We start from the raw sequence: 24,662 nt of genomic DNA, 5'->3' as shown, positions 1-24,662 counted from the left end.
CTTGGGAGGCTGAGGCAAGAGAATTGCCTGAACCCAGGAGGCGGAGGTTGCGGTGAGCCGAGATCGCACCATTGCTCTCCAGCCTGGGTAACAAGAGTGAAACTCCGTCTCAAAAAAAAAAAAAAAAAAAAAAAAAAAAAAAAAAAAAAACAAACAAACAAACAAAAAAAAACAAAAAAGAAACTCTTCTTTGATGCATTAGAGAATTTAGCAGAGACTCAGAAGTAGAAGCTTACCACTGGAACCAGAGTATAAACACTTAAAATGTAATTGACAAATTTCTGGAGGCTGAGTCTTGACACATTTGAGGTTTTAAAATTGCAGAGTCCCAGTTTTAGTGGTAGCTCCTACACCTTCCTGAATTTTACCTATAGGATCCCCACCAGGTCTGGGTAGAGTGAACAATGAAGAAAAATTCCCTTTTGCCAGTAGGGAGAAAGAAAAATTGTCACTTAAAAATATGCCTAGAGCATTCTGCTCTCCTTAACAATAACAAAAAAATGCCCTCAAGGAAAACTATTTAACTGGAATCTATCCACATTGAGTTTATCCAGAGCATGAGCAAACTAGAGGGAAAAATTACCCGACTCCAGTCATCTTCTAAGCTAAATCAGAACATGGCAATCAGTACACAGTGTCTGCACATCCATCAAAAACTCCAGTCACTTCTAACCTTCATGTTTTACCTTGCAGGGAGGGCAGAAAGTTAAGAAACAATTGATAAACCCTCAGCACCAAGGCTAACTAAAAGACTGAGACATCCTTATAGGATTATGTAATATTTCTCTTCCCCCAACCTTACCACCACATCAATAGGGTTCCTCTATTATAACTAAGAGGATTACAACTGAAAGAATCACATGCCCAAAATCTTATTTAATAATTCTCTAGGAAAACCCAAAGACAAAAGGGGATACAGACAGTAGGATGGCAGAGAAAATGTTAGCAACTTTAAGTTCTCCAACTGTATTCTTCTTTTGCAAGATTATTTTGGCTGTTTGCATACTCAACCAATCCCCTATTAATTTGGGAATCAGTTATTCCATTTTAAATTTTAAAAAATTGAATTTTGGTAAGGATTGCATTGAATCTGTAGATTTATTTGAGTAGTATTGGCCTCTTGCTAATATAAAGTCCATGAGCATAGGATGTCTCTCATGTAACTACATCTTCTTTGAGTTCTTTCAGCAATGTTTTATTTTTTCTGTAATCAGGTCTTTCACCATCTTGTTTAAAGGTATTAGTATTTTATTTGTTTTTATGCAATTGTAAATATAATTATTTTCTCAATTTGTTTCATGGGTGGCTTATTTCTGGTGTATAGAAATACAACTTATTTTTGTGCATTAATCTCCTACCCTACAACTTTGCTGAATTTGTTTTTTAGCAGTAATAGCTTTCTTGTGGATTCCTTTTGGTTTTCTACATATAGCATTACGTCATGTGCAGAAAGAATTTTACTTCTTCCTCTTTAATTAGAATGCCTTTTATTATTATTTTTTCTTTCATAATTCTTGGACTAGAACTTCCAATACAATGTTGAATAGCAGTGGTTAAATAGGCAGCTTTGTCTTATTCCTAATATTAAGAGAAAATATTTCAGCTTTTCACTATAGATATGGTGTCAGCCAGAGGTTTTCCTCAGTATTTCAGGTAGCTCCAAAACTGGTTAGATGGGAGCTATACAAACATGATACGTTGTAGTTAAGTTATTTCCTACTTTATCTGTTATCAGGGACCAGGGTTATTCATTGGGAGTGTGGGATGCTGTCTTAAGACTACGTATGAGCTGTGGTCAGAGTAGGGTAAGGGAAAGTAAAATTGCCATAAAACTTTCTTACTATTTTAAGTTTCTTTTTTCTTGATTCAGCATTCACTTTGTTGTGGTAAACATTTGACTGTTTTCAAGAGTTCTGGTAAACTTGGTTTTTACAATTTCTGCTTGTTTTGCTCTTCCTGTGGAGAGACAGTAGTTTAGAGCTGCCCACTCTGCCATTAACTGATATTACATTCTACAAGAGGGTTATTTTTTAATAAAAAAAAATTGACAATATATTAAGACTGAAGAAAAGAGTGAGCTGAGAGGTAAAAGTGATTACTCTTACCTCTCAACTTGATAGATCAAATTCTTATGGGAGATGAGAGCTAAATGACAGATCTTTAGATTCACGTGTGATTTTGAATTTTTTTAACTTAAAGAAATTAGACGAAAGCAAGAAGAACTACGGAACACTGCTCATCAGATATTATTATTAGTTTTTAAGTGTGCTCAGGGGAAAAGTTAAAGATTCAGGGAAATTTGGAATTCAATAAATGAAGATTTTTAAAAGATGGGAGTTTAGATTTAAAGTTAAAGCAACAATATATTTTATATAAAATATTTGAAAGTTGATTGAAATATTATTTTATTCTGTAAGAATGAAAAAGAAAAACAAAACTGGTACATTCCTTTTTGGGGAGAGTGTAGAATAAAGAATACATTCAAACACTCTTAGTGGAATATACATATTTGGAATAAATTGAGAAGTTTTCATCTTAACTTAAAATACATATTTCCTTTGGCACAGCAATTCTATGTCTCTCTATTCTTTCAATAGTGAAAAGTGATGTATGTATAAGGATGTTCATTCCAGCCTTGTTTGTGAAGCAACAATGACAAGTCTACATAAAAGTCCAGTAATATGTGAATAAGTGAACACGCTACCCACAAACCAGATGTTAATTGAATAATATACACTAAGTGCATGTTCCTATGTATTTATATATAAGTACAAAAAGTCTGAAAGGATCCACACCAAACTTTTAATTTTCATTCACCTTCAAGGATGAGCTGGGCAACTAGAACTTTCATTTTTTTTAATACTTCAGATGTATCTATATACCATTAAAAGAAAAACTTTAGACAAATTAAAGTTAGAAGAGTTTGAGCAAAGAATGAATTGCAAATCAGGAAAGCCTGAAACCAGAAGAGGATTAGAGCAACTCTGGCACTGCTGCATGGTAAAAGGGGATTTATGGACAAAGAAAAAGAAAATAACATACAGAAAATAGAAGGCTGATACAGAAACAGCTGGGTTGGTTACAGCTTAGTGTTTGCCTCATTTGAATATTGTTTAAATAATTGGCTCCGTGTGATTTGCCCAGACTTGGTGATTACTACAAGACTACCTTATAGTCTGTTTATACATCCAGCTAGGTTACAGTTCACTGTGTATGGAGGAATCTTTAGGCCAAATTTAAAATACGTAAGGAAGAAACTTTAAGCTGAACTTAACAGTAATTTCAACTTTTTTACAATGATAGTGACTTACTGCTTAATTTTAAAAATAATAGTTTATAATTTTAATTATGATTATAACAGTAAAGAACACAATATTGTTATCCATCACCAACTCTAAAAAGATATATTAATTGTCAACCTTTCTGATAAGAAGTATAATATGACAGTTGTCTAACTTAAGCTTATATTCAGCAACGATGGCTACAATTTGGACTTTTTAAAAAAGCTACGTAATTTCTGTGAAAAACATGCATCCTTTCCCTTCCTCTACTTTTTTTTTTCTTTTTTCCCCTACCCACAACTAGACTAAAACAATAAAGCTCATTTGGCATATAAGTAAGCTCCTTTTCAAGGCATCTCAGTTTTTAAATTCCATTTAAAAATCGCTTACTACTTTCTTAAATAAATATCCTGTAAGCCCGGCATGCGATTTTTCTTCAGCTGTGTTAACACATGATCTCTGACAGTGATCATAAAATCTACACGATCTTCTAACTATTTTTGATAGTTTTTCCACATGAACTGTAGAAGTGTGTGTACTCACTAAGAAATAAAACTTTTACTTTAGGAATCAACTATATCTGTATGATTTTGCTCCCTATGTTCTGATTCATAACCTACCATTCATGCATTGTCCTGTCAGTAGATAATGATTCCCTGAGCATTTTTTGATTATATTATCCTACACCCAACTAATCTGTTTTGTTTTTTTCTTTTTTAGTAGTAGTAGTAGTAGTAGTAGTAGTAGTTCTGTTGCATAGAAACAGTTAAAGTGGCTTACATCACTTTCTGCAGTAACAAGAGGCTAAAATTCCTCTGAATTGCTTTAAGTATGATCTTCAGACCAAACTATTTCTGTTCTTCAGCTTCTTTGTTGCCATTCTCAGTCAGTATGCATTACACATAGTACAAATCGTTAAGGGTTTCCATTTTGTTTGTGCAGTTTCTGGCAATCAAGGACCAAACTGATTTCAGAGCCATTGATTGACGTAGCTATAGACATTAAAATTAGTTGAAGATTTAAGTATACTTTGTCTCCAAGTACTTAAATTACTGTTCAGTTTTGATTAAAACTTCTAATAGTTACAGTAAAAATAAAGTAACTTAACTTAAATATGTACCAATTATCTCCCTATTCAAGAATATGCTCCAAACCCAAAAATCTCTTGTATTTAAATATTCTGATTTTAATGTGTTTGTACATATAAATCTTGTATTTACAGATAATTTCAGAAACACATGGTATGAATAGACAAATGAGCAACTATTCCAGAAATTATGTACAATTTATGTGCAGATAGGAAGTATTTTACAATACTTATTCAGAAATCTGTATAGAAAATACTTACTTCAGAAATCTGTATAGAAAAATAGAGCCCTAACATCAGGCAACATCATAGATGAATGTCCTGCAAATTATTCCCTGTTAAGATTGGGAAATGTTGAAATAAGAATATGACATAAGATGCTATTAAAATAACCACAAAATTCCTACATATGCTACAACACCCCTATATTTCTTTAATGTAGGCATTCTTGACTTATACTTTTATATATAAGACTAGGCTTATCCTTGTCAGAGCTCAAATATTATTATCTTGCTTCAATGTGGCTTTTGCCATGCACATCGTTAAAGCAATATCACCTCTAGAAATGCATAAAGACACCAGAGTACAGGGTATTACATTAGATAACTATAAACGTGCACATATACCTTGTTCCGAAGCCAGGGGTAACTATGCTGTCCCAGCTATTGATATGCCTTAGATGCAAAAATGGCTACAAATGTTCTTTCTGACTAAGTTGAGTGAATAGGTAAACACTATGACAACCACACATTTTAAAAGAAGGGAACTTTTAGTATTTATAAATTAAATTTCTGTTTAAGACTATTCATGATAATCAGGTTATCAGCCTGATTTGTCATATCCCAAGTTCCATTCAAGTACTCAATAAACACACAAAAAAAATACAAAAGAAAAGCAGTGAAAACCAAAGATGTGAAAACAACTCGGTCACTTGCCATGATATGGGGAAGAACACTCACTAATACAATGGTGTAGTTAGACAGGCAGCCTGAGTGTATCGATGAAGAAACTTGGCCCCTTCTATATCACCTGCTCATAGGTTGATGGTAGCCATCTTACTCTGACAGGTCCTGAAGCAACCAGTACTGCCTCACTCTCATAAGCCCAAAGGTGGACTGTCTTTCTCTATCCTGTTGGAAATAACAATTCCTGGTATACAACATGGAGATGAGGGTCATAAAAGCAGAACATAATGGAAATTATAGTTTTCTATATACCGGATGTAGTCAAATAACAATGACATAGTGCCTATGACAGAAATTTTTCTCGTAAGAAAAACAAGCAAACAAGCAAATAAAAATATCTGTACAGCGATGATAAAATAGTCCTTCCTTGTGTTCAATGAAGCCATGCCTTCTGATAGCCTGCTACTCTGTCACTTACTAGCTATGTGATCTTTACAAAGTTATTTATGCTTTCTGAGCCTCAGTTTCATTTTTAAGATACATATAAGAGGACTCATAGGCTTATATTAATAGTGAGAAAAATGTATTAAAGTTCCTTGTGTAGAATTTGGTACATATTAGGTGTCCAATACATCCCAATCCATATTCTTTACCTTCTTGTGACATATTGACCATATTTGCAGCATCGTTATGTACCCAGTATATGTTAGAACTACTTTCCTGGAACTATCATCTAATATTCCTACCATGAGAAATCTAGTCAAGGAAAAAATCAGATTTTAGAAACTGTTAATTCATATAGATGCTTCCTGAATCATTCACAGTAGTAAAAATGTAAGTATTTTAAGTATGTAAAAATAGACAAATATGATGAAATATCAGAAGGCCATTAAAAGTACAATTATGGAAAGTTTTTGGTAGCATGGGAAAATGCTAAATTTTAAATGTTATGTGTTTTTGCATGTAGTTAAAGATAAGGTATTGCACGCTTAAAAATTTAAGAGGATAGATCTTATGCTAAGTATTCTTATCAGAAACAACAACAACAAAGGGACACAAGGAAACTTTAGGAATTGATATATATGTTTATTACCTTGATTGAGGTGATGGTAACTAACTTGAATGTATACATATGTCCAAAGTGTATAAATTAATTATGAAGTGTTTGCTGTATACTCATTATACCTAAATAAAGCTTTAAAAAGAGGTTAACACTTGAATAAAAAGAAAATTAACTTTAAAAATGTTATGGGTAAACTACGATAAACAGTTTATATAAGTAAAAAATTATATTGCAACAACTGAAAAAAATATTAAAATGTTAATGTTTGTTTTGAGTGGTAGGAGATAGAGTCACAGTATTTAGCGCAATTCTCTTCTGTTTTGTTCACATTTTTTAAAAGACCTATCTATATATATATACACACACACAAATTTTGTAGTAAAATTTTTATTAAAATAAATATATAAGGGTAACAACTATACATCTCATGTCATATGACTTTTCCTGAGTGTTACTCTAGACACCTGTATTAGTGGGGTAGGGCTGCCATAGGAAAGTACCATCAACTGAAACAACTTAAACCACAGAAATTTACTTTTTCACAGTCTTGTGGCCTAGAAATCTGAGTGCTGGTGTTGGCAAGGTTGGCTTTGTCTGAGACCTTTCTTCTTGGATTGAAGTATCCATCGTCTCCCTGTGTCTTTGCATGGTCTTTTCTCTGTACACAATCATGTCTATGTCTTAATTTCCTCTTTTTCTAAGGACACCAGTCACACTGGATTAGGGTCCACCATGGTGACTACATTTTAACTTAATTATTTCTTTAAAAATTCTCTCTTCAAATGCGGACACATTCTGAGTTACTGGAATTCAGGACTTCAGCTTATGAATTTGGGAGGACATGATTCAGCCCATAGTACTCTACCTTCTGCCCCGCCGAATGAATGTTCGTCTCACATGTAAAATATATGCATCCCTTCAAAATAGTCCAAAACAAAAGTCTTAGCCCATTTCAGAATAAATGTAAGGCCGAAACCTCATCTAAATATCTAAATCAGGAATGCATGAGACTTTAAGTATGATTTCTTCTGAGGAAAAATTTCTCTCCAGCTGTGAACCCATGAAACAAGACAAATTATCAGTATTCAAAATGCAATTGTGAGGCAGTTATAGAATAATTATTGTCATTCCAGTAGGGTGAAATTGTAAATAACAGTGGGGTCATGGGCCTCAAACAAGTCCAAAACCTATCAGGGAAAATTCCATTAAGTTTTAAGGTTCAAGTATAATCCTCTTAGGCTTGATGCTCTGTAGGCCCACTTGTGTGGTCCTGCCTTCCAGGTTCACCATGGCAACAGCCCCATCCCCTGAATCTGTGCCATCTGTGCCCTCTGTGCCAGTCATGCCAACCTCTGAACTACCTTCAAGATTATCTTTCCCTTTTCTCAAAGGATAATTTATGTTCACCGTTGCATGTCTCTACTGACAATCTTGTAGAATCACAGAAATCCAACAACCTTCCTTCATTTAGTCTCATCTCTGTTCTGTTCAGTCCAAGTTGGCAGCATTTGTGCTGGTATAAAATTCTCAAAAACATTGTTGAGCTCCCATGCAATTCACTAGGGTCTATGCTCTCAGTCAAAAGGATCCTCCAACAGAACTTTTTAGACAATCACATTTTGGCTTCTGCAGAGGTAGTTGATTGGACCCACAAGACACACTCATAAATCTTTTTAGCAAATGATTGTTTAGCCACAACCTTGTTGTTTTCTCCACAACATGCTTTCTCATTTTTTGAAATATTGGATAGGCTGACAGCTCTGGAAATCTTCACATTCTGTTATTTTTGTGTGTGTGCTTAACAATTCATATATATATATATATATATGAATGAAATATATATATATATATGAATGAAATATATATATATATATAAAAGGAATGAGATCTTACCATTTGCTACGACTTGGATGAGACTGGAGGACATTATCCTAAGCGAAATATTGCATTACCTCACTTATATGTGGAGTCTAAAATAAAATCAAATAGACACAGATAGAAAACATTGGTTATTAGGGGCAAGGGAAAAGGAACTGGGGAATGTAGGTCAGAAGATACAAAGTAGCATATATGTAGGATGAAAAACATCTAGAGATCTAATGTGTGACATGAGAACTATAGATAATAAAATCATATAGTATTTTGAGTTCCTTCTAAATGAAAAGATTTTAGCTGCTCTAGCCATGAAAACACACACAATACATAAGTATTTTGGTGAGTTACTTGGTGAGTTTATATGATTCACCATAGTAACCTTTTTACTCTCTCTATAAATCCATTAACATTATGTTGTATACCTTAAGTATACACAATAAAATAATTTTGAAAAGTATAAACATTTATTTTTAAAAAATTCTTCGATGTCTCTTCTCTCACATTTTACCATAAGCAGAAAGCAGAAACCAGATTGCATCTTAAACATTTGCTTAGAAATCTCCTCAGCTAAATATTAGAAGTTATTGCTTATAAGTTCTACTTTCCACAAAACACTAGAACACAATTTGGCCAAGATGTTTGCCACTGTATAACAAGGATCACCTTTCCTCTAGTTTCCAGTAACATGCTACACATTTTCATCTGGGACCTCATGAGAAGCACCTGCAATGTTCACATAACCATTATTTTCATGATGATATATGTATTATCTAACACAATAAAAGCTTTCTCTGTACCTCTCCTCTTTTCTTTCTGAGTCTTTGCAAGAATCACCTTTAACATTCATATTACTCTCACATCTTCAGAGCAAGCTAGGCTTTTTCTAACATGCACTTACAAACTCTTCTAGCCTCTATCCATTATGTCATTCCAAAGCCAAATCCATATTTCTATTTATTATTACAGTAGCACCCCACTTTCCAATATCAAAATTTATATTAGTTTGATAGAGCAGCCATAAAATATTCCACAGATCGAGTTACTTACATAACACAATTTTATTTAATTTTTTCATGGTCCTGGAGCCTAGAAATCCAGAACTCGGTGTTTGCAGAGCTAGTTTCTTCTGAGGCCTCTCTTCTCGGGCTTGTACATGGCTGTCCTCTCCCTGTGTCTTTACATGGTTTTCCCTCTACACAAATACATTTCTGTGTCCTAATTGCCTCTTCTTACAAGGACACCAGTCATATTGAATTAAGACCTATCTTTATTATCTCATTTTAACCTTATTACCACTTAAAAGATTCTCTTTCCAAATGCAGTCACATTGTGAAGTACTGAAGGTTAGGACTTTAGCAGATAGGTTTGGGAAAACACAAGTTAGCTTATAACTGCAGCCTTTGCTAGATTATTATCACTTACCTGACTTTAATTCCTACTTCATAAAAAATTAATGGTCATCAACAAAATAGAGATAGTATCATTTAGTCAACTAATTTCCTTTTTTATCCCCTCTGCTGTGTAGTACCTTTGTGACCTTGGTCAAGATAAACACTCTCAGCAACAGTTTTCTGACTTGCAAAATAAGGATGATAATATCTGTCTCATAGAATTATTGAACATATTAAATGAAATATTATAGATAAATAACCTATTTTAGAGTCTGTTCGCAGTAAATATTAAACAAAAATCACTTCCCTTTTTTTTTTTCTTCTGTTAGTGACAAATGCTTCAATATCATCATCTCAGCTATGGAACGAATCCAGATTCATCCTCTTTCCCTGACTCTGTTTTCTAAGACAAAGTCCTCCACCCATGTTCTCAGTTCCACTAATTCCAGCCTTTCTCGGTAGTTGATATCATGAAGATAAACTTGAATATTTTGTATTACATGTCTGGAACTCACAGCTGTGTGACCTTGGGATTATCATCTAATTATTCTGAGCTCAGTTTCTAATTTATAAAATAAAGATAATAATACATGTCTCATAGGATTGTTGTGCTTGGTACAGGTGCCAAGCCTCAGTAAATATTTCTTGAATGAGTACTGATAATAACAAAGACCATTTATTGAACATTTACTATATGCCAGGCAGTCCACTATTTTGCATATCTTACTTGATTTAATTTTCACGAAGACCACAGCAAGTGAATCAATAAATTCTCCCTATTTTGCTTAAGCTAATGAAGCATGGTCTTCTTCATTTTATAGCCAAAGACCCCTTACTAATATAGTAATTGAGTCTATTTTTTAGCATTCTTACAGAAATATAACTTGCCATACAATGTCCACCAAGGACCATATAATATTTCTTGATATATATTTTATTTCTATTTTGAATCCAATACCATAAAATTTTTTTGTATAAATAAACACTGTTATTTATGTACAGCCCCAAACCCACAGTGTATAGTGCTAATATAATGCCATCACTTGTAACAAGAGAACAAGAGACAGCCTGAAATGACAGAAGATCTACATCAAAAGATTGAAAGTTAGAAAAAGTACTAAAGAACTAAACCATACTTCATTCCTTCTGAAATGAGTTATATTTACACACACACACACACACACACACACACACACACACACACAAAGTTTGGGCCTTTTTTCATTCTTGTTAGAAGTTTTAATTTTTTCTGCATTTTTTATAACTTCTAATTTTTTCCTTTAAAATGTTCTAATTTATCATCCTGCTGTGGCCCATTCCTAACAATGAATACGTAATGTAAAAACAGTAGGCCATATTGAAAGAAATAATCTCTCATCCTAAATAAGAAGAGATATAACCCACATTATTGTGTATTCTCAAAGACATTTGCATTTTCCATAGTGCCCTCTTAGCTTAAACACAAAACTGCCACTGTTGCTATTGTATACCACTCAAATGATATTTTATTCATAGATCTTACTCCTTCTCGTCTCTCTGCAGAGTGTAAATGTTTAAGGACTAAAGCTGACCAGAGGAACATTTTAAGGAAAGCAATTTGTCATCTTTATTCTTCCTCTATCTTCTCTTTGAGCTCATCTTAATAATCCTCAATAGCACATTTCCTCCACAGTGACTAATTTCTTCTTACCTCTTAAATACCTTTTGAATGTTCTCCCTTCACTCACAGCGTCATCTATACTCCAACCACAATGACATTTCTAAAATTTAAAGCAAAATTTGCTTTGTGCCTACCCCATTTAAAACCCACTACACACCTCTCACTATTGACTTCAGGATAAAATTCAAATTCTTTAGTTGGCAAGCAACATTCTCCATGTTCTGTCGCTTGTCTTTACTTTGTCTTATCAAATGCTCACAAGAACCCTGCCTCAGAGCTGTGAACCTGCTGGAATGTTCTGTTTATGATGTCAAAATGTCTTGCCCCTTCATTTACTTCTAGTCTTTGCTCAATTATCACTTGCTAGGACCCAGGATCTGGATCAGAGCGAGAGAAATGAAGTGCCGAGGACACATAAGTTAAGGAGGAATTTGTTCCCAGACTTGTGAAAGTATAGTTGTTGGCTACTGAGAATTAGTGCCTTCTTACATTTTGTGTTCTGATGATTTCCTTTGCCTCACCCTAGCCCCAGCCTTCCTGGCATTTACTATTTAATATTGTAAACATACCCTGACACATCCTATCCCCGTCCTCTGGTTTACTTCCCTACAGCATTTATCACCATCTGAAATATTTACTTATGTAAGAGTTACTTTTGTCTCTGTCCCTAATAGAGTGCAAGCTCTATGAGGGCAGGGATTATCTTAAATTCTGTTCATTGCTATATATCTAGTGGCTAGAATAGTGCCTAGAATATAGTAAGTACTCAATAAACCTTTGTTTAATAAAGAATGTACAAATCTACTTGCAATTTCTACAACCCTTCCACTCTCTGCATGGCTTTGCATATGCTATTCTCTCTGCCAGGAATGCCCCCCTCCCTGGCCCAAATATGCCAGATTAACTCCTACCTACTCTTTTGAATCAAAATTTGCTTTCTTTTAGAAGCCTTCCTTAACAACCATTAGGCTTAATTAATTGACCCTCTTTTGCAAAAATTATCATATTAGCACACTGTATTATGGTTGTGTTTCTTATCTATAGTCTCAACTAAACTGTAAATTTCTGGAATGCAGTGAATCCCTGACTGTGTGGGCTTGGCATAATACGAAGTGCTTTGAAGATACAGACATGAGCTATACTCTGCGTCTAGCCACTTGTTCACAGGACAAATCATTTAATCTCAGTGAGTATGTCTCCTCATCTAAAGCATGAAGATGATAATGCATATTGTATATGGAGACTATGAAGATAAAATAAGGATGTGTACATAAAGGGCTTAGCATTTTGTCCAACACATTACATGCACTCAAAAAATGATAGATGTTATCGTCTCTATCTCCCCTCCACAAACAATTACCAGAACCCTAGTTAAACAGTAGATGCTGAGTACATGTTTGAGTAAATGAATACGTGCTTCACCCTGTCTGCCCATATCCTCACAGTTTTTGATACTCTGAACTTCCCTCTCCAGGGTGTTCTAGAGTCAACTGCTACCAGCTTACTAGAGCTGATTTGTATACATTTATTTTCAATTCCATGTTCAATACTATCTCACTGGTAGAATGAAATCAGCCATGATAGGCATATTTACACAATAGAAGTCATCAAATGATACAAGTCAAGCCTTTCCTCCCCCTCTTCAAAATCAGTTTATCAGCACACCATTATCCCACTCTTGACTTACACACAGAAATATAATAATGAATAGGGAAGAGAGCAGAGGTGATTATGACGGGTGTTTATGCAATCTCTGGAAGAAAGGCAGACTTTTGCTGTCTTTTAAATCATAAGAGTCCCTGGTGTGAAAAAAATATTATTTTTCTATTACCAGAATACATTTTCAAGAAAAACATTTTTAATAAAAAAGATAGTGATTTGTGCTGGTCTTATTAACTATATGGAGTCAGAAAACAAGTTTTTAATGATAAATGAACATGTTGTGATGAGTATAACCTCTCTCTAAGAGGTTACCTGTGTGATCTAGAGCTGGAGGTAGAGAAGTAATATGTTATTTGGGCCTTGAGTACCCCATCTATTAAGTAGAAATATTTAGTAGTGCAGATATGCTTCTTTTTAAAGCCTTTCTTACAACATAGTATAATGAAAAGTATCTGGAACCTATAGGTAAGAAGACATCACTCCTTATTCTTACATCTGTAACTTGCTAGTCAGGTGTTGAGGCAGATAACAAATAAAATGTGATATTTATATTTTGTATTTTTTTTTTTTTTGAGACAGAGTCAGAGTCTTGCTCTGTTGCTGAGCTGGAGTGCAGTGGCACGATCTTGGCTCACTGCAACCTCCGCCTCCTGGGTTCAAGCAATTCTCTTGCCTCAGCCTCCTGAGTAGCTGGGACTACAGGCCCATGCCACCACGCCCAATTCATTTTTGTATTTTTTAGTAGAGATGGGGTTTCACCATGTTGGCCAGAATGGTGTTGATCTCTTAACCTCCTGATCCACCTGCCTCAGCCTCCCAAAGTGCTGGGATTACAGGCATGACCCACCTTGCCCAGCCTATGTTTTGTATTCTTGAGGAGACTACTGTGAGGATCAAATGCAATGGTATATTGGTATGTTTTTGGTAAACTTCAGCATGCTATTGAAGGTTTTAGCATGCTATTTAAATTATTAAGATGATTATGATGTTTTGACTGCTTGTATGATCTTGAATTGGTTATACTGCAAGATTGCCAAATGAATTTCTCACCTCACTAAGGATAATGAGGATAAAAATTAGTATTGACTACTGAAGATTTTCAACAATTATTGACATCAAAAAATCAACTATACTCAATTTCTGCCAATTTGCTTTCATAATCATAATGACCAACTGAATCTCAGGATCTCTCTTTTTCGCTGTTGGTTGAGAGTAATCATTCTTCTATCATGATGTCTCCAATACACACTCAAAATGGCAATTCTGAAAAGGAAAGGGTAAAGGCGTTACTATTATATTTTTTCTTTTCTTTCTTTCTTTCTTTCTTTTTTTTTTTTTTTTTTTTTTTTTTGAGATGGAGTCTCTGTTGCCAGGCTAGAGTGCAGTGGCATGATCTCAGCTCACTGCAGCCTCCTCCTCCCAAGTTCAACAGATTCTCTTGCCTCAGCCTCCCGAGTAGATGGGACCACAGGTGCGCGCAGAGACAGGGTTTCACCATGTTGGCCAGGATGGTCTCAATCTCTTGACCATGTGATCCGCCTGCCTCGGCCTCCAAAAGTGCTGGGATTACAAGCGTGAGCCACTGTGCCCAGCCTCATATTGTAATTTTTCTAGTAAAAGATCTATTTTCATTCTTGTTAGAAGTTTTAATTTTTTCTGTATTTTTTACAGCTTATTGCAAGCTTCTTCAGATTTTAAAAAATGCATAGACTTTTTGGAGAACTAATCATCAATCCCGTTTGTCTTTATTGTATAAATGTAGACCCTCCTTTCTCAGTTTGTCAACATCTAAAACAAGCACCAGTGATTGAGTACGGCCATACAAACACTGTATCGGAGTTACGGAAAAGAGTATAGTTGATGTGTTAGTCTAAAGAGAAAAAGGATGAGCAACAGACCCAGCAACAACAAAAGGACATTCTCATCTAGGTTTTATATTACCTGGGAGCCTGACTTCTGGTCCAATTCCAGTTCTGTTAGCAGCATAACATACTGCCTTGGGCAAATCACTTAATCTCCTTTTGTGTCTGACTCTCTGTGAAGAGAATGAAGCACAGATCCAGCTTAATGTTTATGACCCACTTAGGACTCCAGGAAGCATAATGCCATTGTTTATTGGTAGTAGATATAAGAAAACATACTTATAAAATTTTAGCTGCAATTTTGTAGATTCACATTGTTTACAAGAGCATCATACTTGAATATTTATACACAGTTACATGCCTTATCCTTCTAATGGCAAACAGTCAAATTGATATCATGCTGCCCAGGCTGAATAAGTCGCCTGCTTTGCTTCAAGGATACTGACATTTGCCTTCTGTCAGTATGTCTTTCGATAGCATGAAAGAGTCTCATCCAATTATGCACAGAAAAGGTCTAAAAGTCCTTCCAGGGTCCTGATACAGCAAAAATAAGCTTACCCATTGTCAGGCTGAACTAATCTGTCTGATGCTGGCCACTATAGAACATAGTAAATATTTGATATTTAGGAACATACATCAATAGTCAATAAGAATATCTACCATTTATGGAGTGACTACAGTATGCCAGCTTTTTATATAGATTACTTTATAATCCTCACAGCTACTCTGCAAAGTTAGTATTAGCTTCGTTTACAGGTGAAATCCCTAAAGCTCAGAGAGATAAAGAAACCTGATTGAGGCCAAATGACCACTAAATTACAGACTGGAATTTGCGTTCAAATGCAACCCTACTATATTCCAAAACCCATGTTCCTAGTCAGTACATACTACTTCCTTTTCTGAGTTCTTCCCAGTTAAGGATGGACTCTATCTCTTGATATCTCAAAGCACTTTTAAATTACTTATGCAAAGCAAATGTGGTACTTGTGATATCCTGTTTAACCCTTTAATAGACATGTTTCTGATGTTTTTCTAGTAGAAATAACACCAGAATTTTGGACTAAACTACTTTGATATTTTAGGACATTATAGTAGGAACCATAGCCAAGTCTACTGATAGAACAGTGAATTGAAGATAATTATTTCCTCTTTACTTTGAACAAGTTTTTTTTTCAACTAAAACATCGTAATAATATGGAGAAAAATATATTCTCCAGAACTCCCTTCATGAAAAGGGCTAGTGTTTGTTCAGAAAAAAAATAATTCACACATCTAGTTAGGGTATAAGTTTAGACAAAGTTGTAAGTTATATAAGTTGTTCACAGCAAGGACACCTGGGAGATGGAGCAAATGAAGGCTGGAATCTAATTTACACTTGGCTTATTATACTGTGCATTCCAGTGCAGGGCTACTGTAGCCTGTAGAAAGAAATGAATTTGGCTTTGCACGAAGGAACAATCCTGCACTCTCAAGGTTATATCCACCCAGGGAGGACATGCTTTTCTAATGTATGCAGGGATGCTCTATACGTTAGAGAAAAATGGTATCTCCTTCAATCTGGTTACCTTTTTATTCTTCATTCTTTGTATTTATTTAAAATCTTATATCTATTGAAGGCATTAAGCTAAATAACTGATAACATTGTCACATTTAGTTTTACAACAACTTATGATTATCTCAATTTTACAGTAATATGCTCTAAGCAAAACAATTCTTAGTAGGAGAATCTGTATTTGAACACAACTTTGACTCCAAAGACCGTGCTCTTAACATTGTTTGTTGTCCATGCAGTAAATATCCCTAAGTATTCATAAAATAAAAGGTGAAAATATACAACCATATCACCTAGTTACTTTATAAACTTTGGGGTATATAGCTAATTTTCTGATTTGCATATTTGCTAATTTTTACTGAAGCAATCTTGTTTTGAACCTGTCATGAAACAAGTTACCAAATAAAATTCTCCTGTTCCTTGGTATAAGATCATTTCTATTCAAATTTTCCTTAAAAAAAACACAAAAAACCTTAATATTAAACACACAGAATTTTTATAAGCCAGTGTGCTTCTGGGAGAGGGAGTGGATTCTGCACTGATCATTCCCTCCTCAAGGACACAAATTTAACAACTATCTACACACACACACACAAATCTTCCTAAGGACCAAAAATCAGGTTAACACTCATAGTAGCTGGTTTTAACTTCGCTGAAAAAGGCACTGAAGCGGTAGTAAAAACAGTTTTGAATTGCTGATGCAATTTAAAAAATCCCACATCCACCGGCACCGGCAGTGGCGCTGAGAACTTTTCTGTGCCCTTTGGAGAGGGTGAGTCAGCAATTGTCAGGTACTGAACACAGGTCTGCCCTTGTTATAGGAGAAACCGAAACCAGACTATACTCAGCTGGCACTCAACCATGGAAGGAGTAACTGAACCAGTTCTAGGCAAAAGGGAATCCCCAATCCCAATCATTGAAACATGAGTTCTTGCAAGTCTCACCACCACAAACTAGAGTGTCCTAGGACCCAAAATAAACTTGAAAGGGAGCCAAGGCCACAAGGACTGCAACACCTAGGCAAAACCCAGGGCTGAATGCAGCCCGGAAACAGTGGGCTGAAGGGATATGCAATCTTAGACACCAACTGGGGTGGCTAAGGGAGCGCTGGCATCACCCCTCCCTTAACCCTAGGCTACACAGCTCGCTTCTCCAAAAGAAGCCTCTTTCCTTCACTTGAGAAGAGGAAATGGAAGAGTGGGGAAGACTTTGTCTTCCATCTTGGACACCAACTCAGCCACAGCGGCAGGATACAGCAAAAGTGGGAGTCATGGGTCCCCTTTTTCAGGCCCTGGCTTTCGGACATTTCTAGATATACCAAGGACAGAAAGGAATCATCTGTCTTAAAGGAAATGACCTAGTCCTGGCATGATTTATCACCTGCTGACTGAGGAGCCCCTGGGTCCTTATAAGCCAGCAGTGATGCCAGGTATTATGTTGAGGTCCAGGAGTGAGACACTGAGATTTATTGGCTTCGAGTGAGACAGCACATTCCCAACTATGGGGGCTACGGAATGAGACTCTTTCTGCTTAAGAAAAGTGGAAGGAAAAGTAAAGGGGACTTTTTCTTGCACCTTAAGTATCAGCTTGGCCACAAGAGAATAGAGCTAAAAGCAGGCACTTGGCTAATTTCAGGGATGGCTCTTGGATGGCAATTCTGGGCCTTCTCTAAAACACAGGAGAGCCCACTGCCCTGAAGAGTGAATCCCAGGCCAGCAGCATTCACTACAAGCTGCTTGGGCCTTAAGAAAACATTGGTGGTAGTCTGGCAGTATTCCTGGTGAGCCTGAGGTAGCAGTGGCCATGAGGTAAGGCTCCTTTGTATTTGGAAAGGGGAGGGAAGAGTGGAAAGATCTACTTCTTGTGGTTTGAGTGCCAGCTCAGCTGCAGTATAATCGAACAACAAGTAGATTCTTAATGTTTTTGACTCTGGCCCCCAGCTCTAAGATACCACCTCTGGATCCATCCAAGGCCTGGGGGAACTTGCCACCCTGAAGGAAAAGATATAGTCCTAGATGGCATTGCAGCCTGCTGACTCTAGAGCCCCAGGGCTTTGAGAAAACATGGGAAGTGGTTACAGCTGGCCTTTGGTGAGACCCAGTGCTGTATTGGCTTCAGGTCTGACTCAGTGCAGTTCTAGCTGTGGTGGTCACAGTAGTTCTTGTGTCACTCCATACACAGCTTCAGGTGGCACAGAACAAACAGACCCAATTTTCTTGGGAGAAAGTAGGTGAAGAGAACAAGAGTCTCTGCCTAGTAATTCAGAGAATTCTTCTGAATCTTGGGCAAGACCATCAAGGTGGTACCACTATAAAGACTACAATACCTAACTCATCAATGTCCAAACAAAAATGAACATCTAAATCTATCAAGATGATGGCCAGGTGTGGTGGCTCATGCCTGTAATCCCAGCACTTTGGGAGGCCAAGGTAAACTGATCACCTCAGGCCAGGGGTTTGAGGCCAGCCTGGGCAACATGGTGAAACCCTGTCTCTACTAAAAATACAAAAAGTAGCCTGGCATGGTGGTGCATGCCTGTGATTCTAGCTATTTGGGAGGCTGAGCCATGGGGGTCACTCAAGCCCAGGAGACAGAGGCTGTAGTGAGCTGAGATAGCACAATTTCACTTCAACCTGGGAAACAGAGTGAGACTCTGTCATTCATATATATATATATATATATATATAATACAAGAAAGCATGATCACACCAAATGAACTAAATAAGACACCTGGCACCAATCCTGGAGAAATACATCTATGTGAACTTTCTGACAGATAATCAAAATAACTATTTTGAGAAAACTTGAAGAAATTCAAAGTAACACAGAGAAGGGATGCATAATTCTGTCAGATAAATATGACAAAGATATTAAAACGTCTAATAGAATCAATCAGAAATTGTGAAGCTGAGAAATGTAATCTAGCATAGTGATGAATGCATCAGTCTTTTAATAGCAGAATTGACCAAGCAGATGAAAGAATTAGTGAGCTTTAAGACAGGCTATATGAAAACACACGGTCAGAAGAGACAAAACTAAAAAGAATAAATACAATGAAGCACACCTACAGAATCTAGAAAGCAACCTCAAAAGGGAAAATCTAGGAGATACTGGCCATAAATAAGAGGTAGGGAAAGAGACAGTGGTAGAAAGTTTATTCAAAGGGATAGTAGCAGAGAACTTCCCAAACCTAGAGAAATATATCAATATCTAAGTACAAGAAGGTTATAGAACACCAAGTAGATTAACCAAAAAGAGATTACCTCAAGGCATTTACTAATCTAACTCCCAAAGGTCAAGGATAAATAAAAGATCTTACAAACAACAAGAGAAAAGAAACAAATTACATACAAAGCTGCTCCAATACAATTGGCAGCAACCTTTCCCATGGAAACTTTAAAGGCTAGGACATAGTGACGTGACACATTTAATGTGCTAATACAAAGAATGAACTTTTTCCCTGAAATAGTATATCCAATGAAATTACTCTTCAGATACGAAGGAAAAATACTTTTCCAGATGCATAAAAGCTAAGGGATTACATCAATATCATACTTGTCCTACAAGAAATATAAAAGAGAGTACTTCCAACAGAAAAAAAGGATATCAGTGAGGTATGCAAAATCATCTGAAGGTGCAAAACTCACTGGTAATAGCAAGTACGCAGAAAAACACAGAATAACAAAGAACACTATAACACTGTAACTGTGATGTGAAAGTTATTCTATCTTAAGTAGAAACACCAAATAACAAAACACTCAAAAATTATAACTATGACAATATTTTGAAACATAGACAATATAATAAAATGTAAGTATTGAAAACAAACTTTAAAAAGTGGGGAGGTGAAGTTAAAGCATAGTGTTTTTTATTAGTTTTCTTCCTGTTTATGCAAATAGTGTTAAGTTGTTACCAGGTTAAAATAATGAGTTATAAGATAGGATTTGCAAGCATCATGGTAACCTTAAACCAAAAAACACAAGAAATACATAAAAATTGAAAAGCAACTGGCCAGGCATGATGGCTCATGCCTGTAATCCCAGCACTTTGGGAGACCAAGACCGGCAGATGACCTGAAGTCAGGAGTTTGAGACCAGCTTAGGCAATATGGTGAAACCTTGTCTCTACTAAAAATGCATAAATTAGCCAGACCTGGTGGCACGCACTTGTAGTCAAGCTATTCAAGAGGCTGAGCCAGGAGAATCACTTAAATCCAGGAAGCGAAGGTTGCAGTGTTCTGAGATTGTGCCACTGCACTCTAACCTGAGTGAAAGAGTGAGACTCCACTTCAAAAAGAAAATTGAGAAGCAACTGGGGGAAATCACCTTCAGTGAAAGGAAGACAGGAAGGAAAGAAAGAAAAGACCACAAAACAACAAAAACAAAGACCACAAAACAAACAGAAAACAAAATGACAGCAATGAGTCCTTACTAATCAATAACAGTATTGGATGTAAATTGACTAAACTCTCCAATCAAAATACATAGAATGGCTAAATGGATAAAAATATAAGACACATTGTTGTGTTGTCTACAAAAAACACGCTTTACCTATAAAGACACACATGACTGGAAATAAAGGGATGGAAAAAGGTATTTTGTGCCAATGAAAACAAACAAACAAACAAACAAAAATTAGCAGGAGTAGCCACACTTGTATCAGACAAAAAAGATTTCAAGGCAAAAATGATAAGAAGAGACAAAGAAGCTTACTATGTAACGATAAATGAGTCAATTCAGCAAAAGATAGAACAATTTTAAATATACATGTGCCCAATACAGGAACATACAGATTTGTAAAGCAAATATGTTACTAGAACAAAAGAAAGAGATAGACTCCAATACAGTAATAGCTGGAGATTTCAACACCCGACACTTACAATTGGACAGATGTCCCCAACAGAATATCAACAAAAAAATATCAGTCTGCCCTATAGGCCAAATGCAATATTTATGGAACATTTCAGCCAATGGCTGAAGAATACACATTCTATTCCTCAGCTCATGGATCATTCTTAAGAATAGGTCACACATTAGGTCACAAAACAAGTCTTAAAATATTCAAAAATATTGAAATAATATGAAGCGTCATTTCTGATGACAATGGAATGATACTAGAAATCAATAAAAATAAATTTTGGAACTCTACAAAATTGGAAATTAAACAATATGCTTCTGAATAACCAGTGAAGAAATTAAAAAGAAAATTGAAAAATTTCTTAAAACAAATGATAATGAAAACACAACATACCACAATCCATGAGACACAGCAAAAGCAGTACTAAGCATAAAATGTATAGCTATAAGTGCCTACATCAATAAAGATGAAAAACATAAAATAAACAACCTACCTATGCATGTTGAAGAACTTTAAAAGTAAGAGCCAATCAAACCCAAAATCAGTAGAAGAAAATAAATAACAAACATCAGAGCAGAAATAAATGAATTGAAAAAGATAAAACAATACAAAAGATTAATGAAAATCTATTTTTGGAAAAGTTAAACAAAAATCAACAAACATTTAGCGAGATTAAGGAAAAAAGGAGAAGACCCAAGTAAATAAAATCAGGATGAAAAACATACATTACAACTGACACTGCAAAAATTCAAAGGATTGTCACTACCATAAGCAACTGTATGCTAATGAATTGGAAAATCTAGAAAAAAATAGAAAAATTCCTTGACACATACAACCTACCAAAATAGAACCATGAAGAAATACAAAACCTGAACACACCAATAACAACGAATGAGATGAAAGCTGTAATAAAAAGCCTCCGAGTAAAAAAAAAAAAAAAAAAAAAAAGCTTGTGACCAGGTCATGATTTTATTTCCTGGCGGAGTCACCCAAAACTTCATTTCTGAAGGGTCTGGGCCATTTGTAGTCCTGCCTGGACTGGGCTGCCATAGTCTCCCATTGACCTTAATCACAGAGCATGGTAATACTAAGAGGTATCCTAGTGGATATCCTATATTGCATGACTCTTCTTTACCACTGTTGTGGAGTAGCAGACGGATTTTATCTTGACAGTCTGGACCAATCACCCAAACAATGCTGTAACTCCCTTCCTAGCCTATGACTTAAAGGTAGCAGAAGGTCAAAGTGTCCAAGTGGCAATCTAAACTTCCAGTTTAATGGAATTGTTATGTCTTTTGGTGGCAGCATTCCTCCCTGTGGAACTGAGACTTCTAGGCCAGTAGAAAGTAATGCGGTGAGAACAGAAAGCAAAAATTTTGCTGGTGGATTACCAGGGGTGATGGTGATTGGTGCCACTTCCACTTCTAACCCGTTTCCTGGACCTATGAATCCTGGCTATGGAAGAAAAAGTACTGTATATTGGATGCTGATTCAAATCATATATGGCCTTCTGGAGGACTTTGCACCAGACTGAAAAGTGTTGTCACCTAGTTGGCATTGTAATTGTGCTTACAAAAGGCCATTGCACCATTCTATCAATCCAGTTGCTTCAGGATGATGAGGAACACGATGGTAAGACCAGCGAATTCCATGAGCATGAGTATGAGCCCACTGCCACAAGTGCGTGCCTTGGTCAGAGGCAGTGCTGAGTGGAATACCATGACAGTGGAAAAGGCATTTTTTGAGTCCATGAATGGTAGTCTTGGCAGAAGCATTGTGTGCAGGATAGGCAAACCCATATCTGGAGTAAGTGCCTATTCCAGTGAGGACAAATCTCTGCCCTTTACATAATGGAAGAGGTCCAATATAATCAATCTGCCACCAGCTGGCTGGTTGATCACCCCAAGGAATGGTGCCATATTGAAGGCTCGATGTTGATTTGCTATAGCTCTGTGGTATAATTTGAAGTCAGATAATGTGACCTTCTAGTTTTGTTCTGTTCGCTTAAGGTAGTGTTGGCTTTTCTGGGCATTTGCTGTTTTCATATAAATTTTAGGATTTTCGGGGGCCGGGCGCAGTGGCTCAAGCCTGTAATCCCAGCACTTTGGGAGGCCGAGGCGGGTGGATCACGAGGTCAAGAGATCGAGACCAACCTGGTCAACATGGTGAAACCCCGTCTCTACTAAAAATACAAAAAATTAGCTGGGCATGGTGGCGCGTGCCTGTAATCCCAGCTACTCAGGAGGCTGAGGCAGGAGAATTGCCTGAACCCAGGAGGCGGAGGTTGCGGTGAGCCGAGATCGCGCCATTGCACTCCAGCCTGGGTAACAAGAGCGAAACTCCATCTCAAAAACAAAGAAAAAAAAAAAAAATTTTAGGATTTTCTTTTCTATTTCTGTGAAGAATGTCATTGGTATTTTGAGAGGGATTGCATTAAATCTGTAGCTTGCATTGGGTATTGTGTACATTTTAAAAATTGATTCTTCCAATACATAAACATAAAATATCTTCATTTTTTGGTATTATCAGTGTTTTGTCATTTTTATTATAGCAATATTTCACAAGTAGGCATCAATTTTATGTGTTGCTATTGTGAATAAAATTAATTTTCTCTTTTTTAGATTGTTCATTGTTTGCATGTAGAAATGCTACTGATTTTTGTGTGCTAATTTTGTTTCCTGCAACTTCACTGAATTTGTCAGTTCTATTAGTTATTTATTTTTTTTTTTTGTAGTCTTCAGGTTTTTTAAGCTACAGGATAATATCAACAAGGACAGATGGACTTTTTTTATTCCAATTTGGACTTCTTTTATATTGTTCTCTAATCAAATTGCTCCTGCTAGACCTTCCAGTACTATGTTGAATAAAAGTGGTGAAAGTGGGCATCTTTGTCATGTTCCAGATATTAGAAGAAAGCCTTTCAGTTTTTCCCCATTCGGTATAATATTAGCTGTGGGTCTGTAATATATGGATATATATGGATATATATATATATAGATAGATAAATATATCTTCTTTCTCTTTTTTTCTCTCTCTCCTTTTTTTTACTCTTCCTCACTCGTATCTTTCTCTCTCTCCAAGAAGAAGAAATTCTCTTATAGGTTGTGTTGGCAACAATTACTTCCAAGAGCTACTAATTAAAACCTTGATAGATAATGTCTTAAATGGATAAAAATGTGTATATTTACATAAAGATAAATCCATAAGTAAACAGTCCAAGGCTGATAATGTGGTTTGACTATGCTGAGTTCCTTCTTTTTTATTTTTTTAACTCTGTTAACCATAGGCAGGAAGAAAGGGGAAGAACAAAGGGAAAAATACTCAGTATAGCTGAGTCTATCTCTTTTTATTATTAAAAAAATAGCTGGTCTGAAACCCTTCCAAAGTAAAATTCCACTTACGTCTCGCTGGCCAGAACAAAGTGATCCACCATGCCCAGTGGCAAGAAGATCTGATAAATGTAGTTT

General features: G+C 36.0%; 1 non-coding gene across 1 annotated transcript; it reads right to left on the bottom strand.

The window, feature by feature from the left end:
• Nucleotides 1–606: 606 nt before the first annotated feature.
• LOC120366690 (small nucleolar RNA SNORD43) lies at nucleotides 607–671 on the bottom strand. The gene has a single exon (XR_005581270.1). It is a non-coding gene; the product is annotated as a small nucleolar RNA SNORD43 (small nucleolar RNA).
• Nucleotides 672–24,662: the final 23,991 nt, after the last annotated feature.

This window comes from Saimiri boliviensis, chromosome X (genome assembly GCF_048565385.1).
Source record: "Saimiri boliviensis isolate mSaiBol1 chromosome X, mSaiBol1.pri, whole genome shotgun sequence".
Taxonomy (NCBI): domain Eukaryota; kingdom Metazoa; phylum Chordata; class Mammalia; order Primates; family Cebidae; genus Saimiri; species Saimiri boliviensis.
The sequence above is the reverse complement of the archived record's forward strand: the minus strand, read 5'-3'. Positions and strand labels throughout refer to the sequence as shown.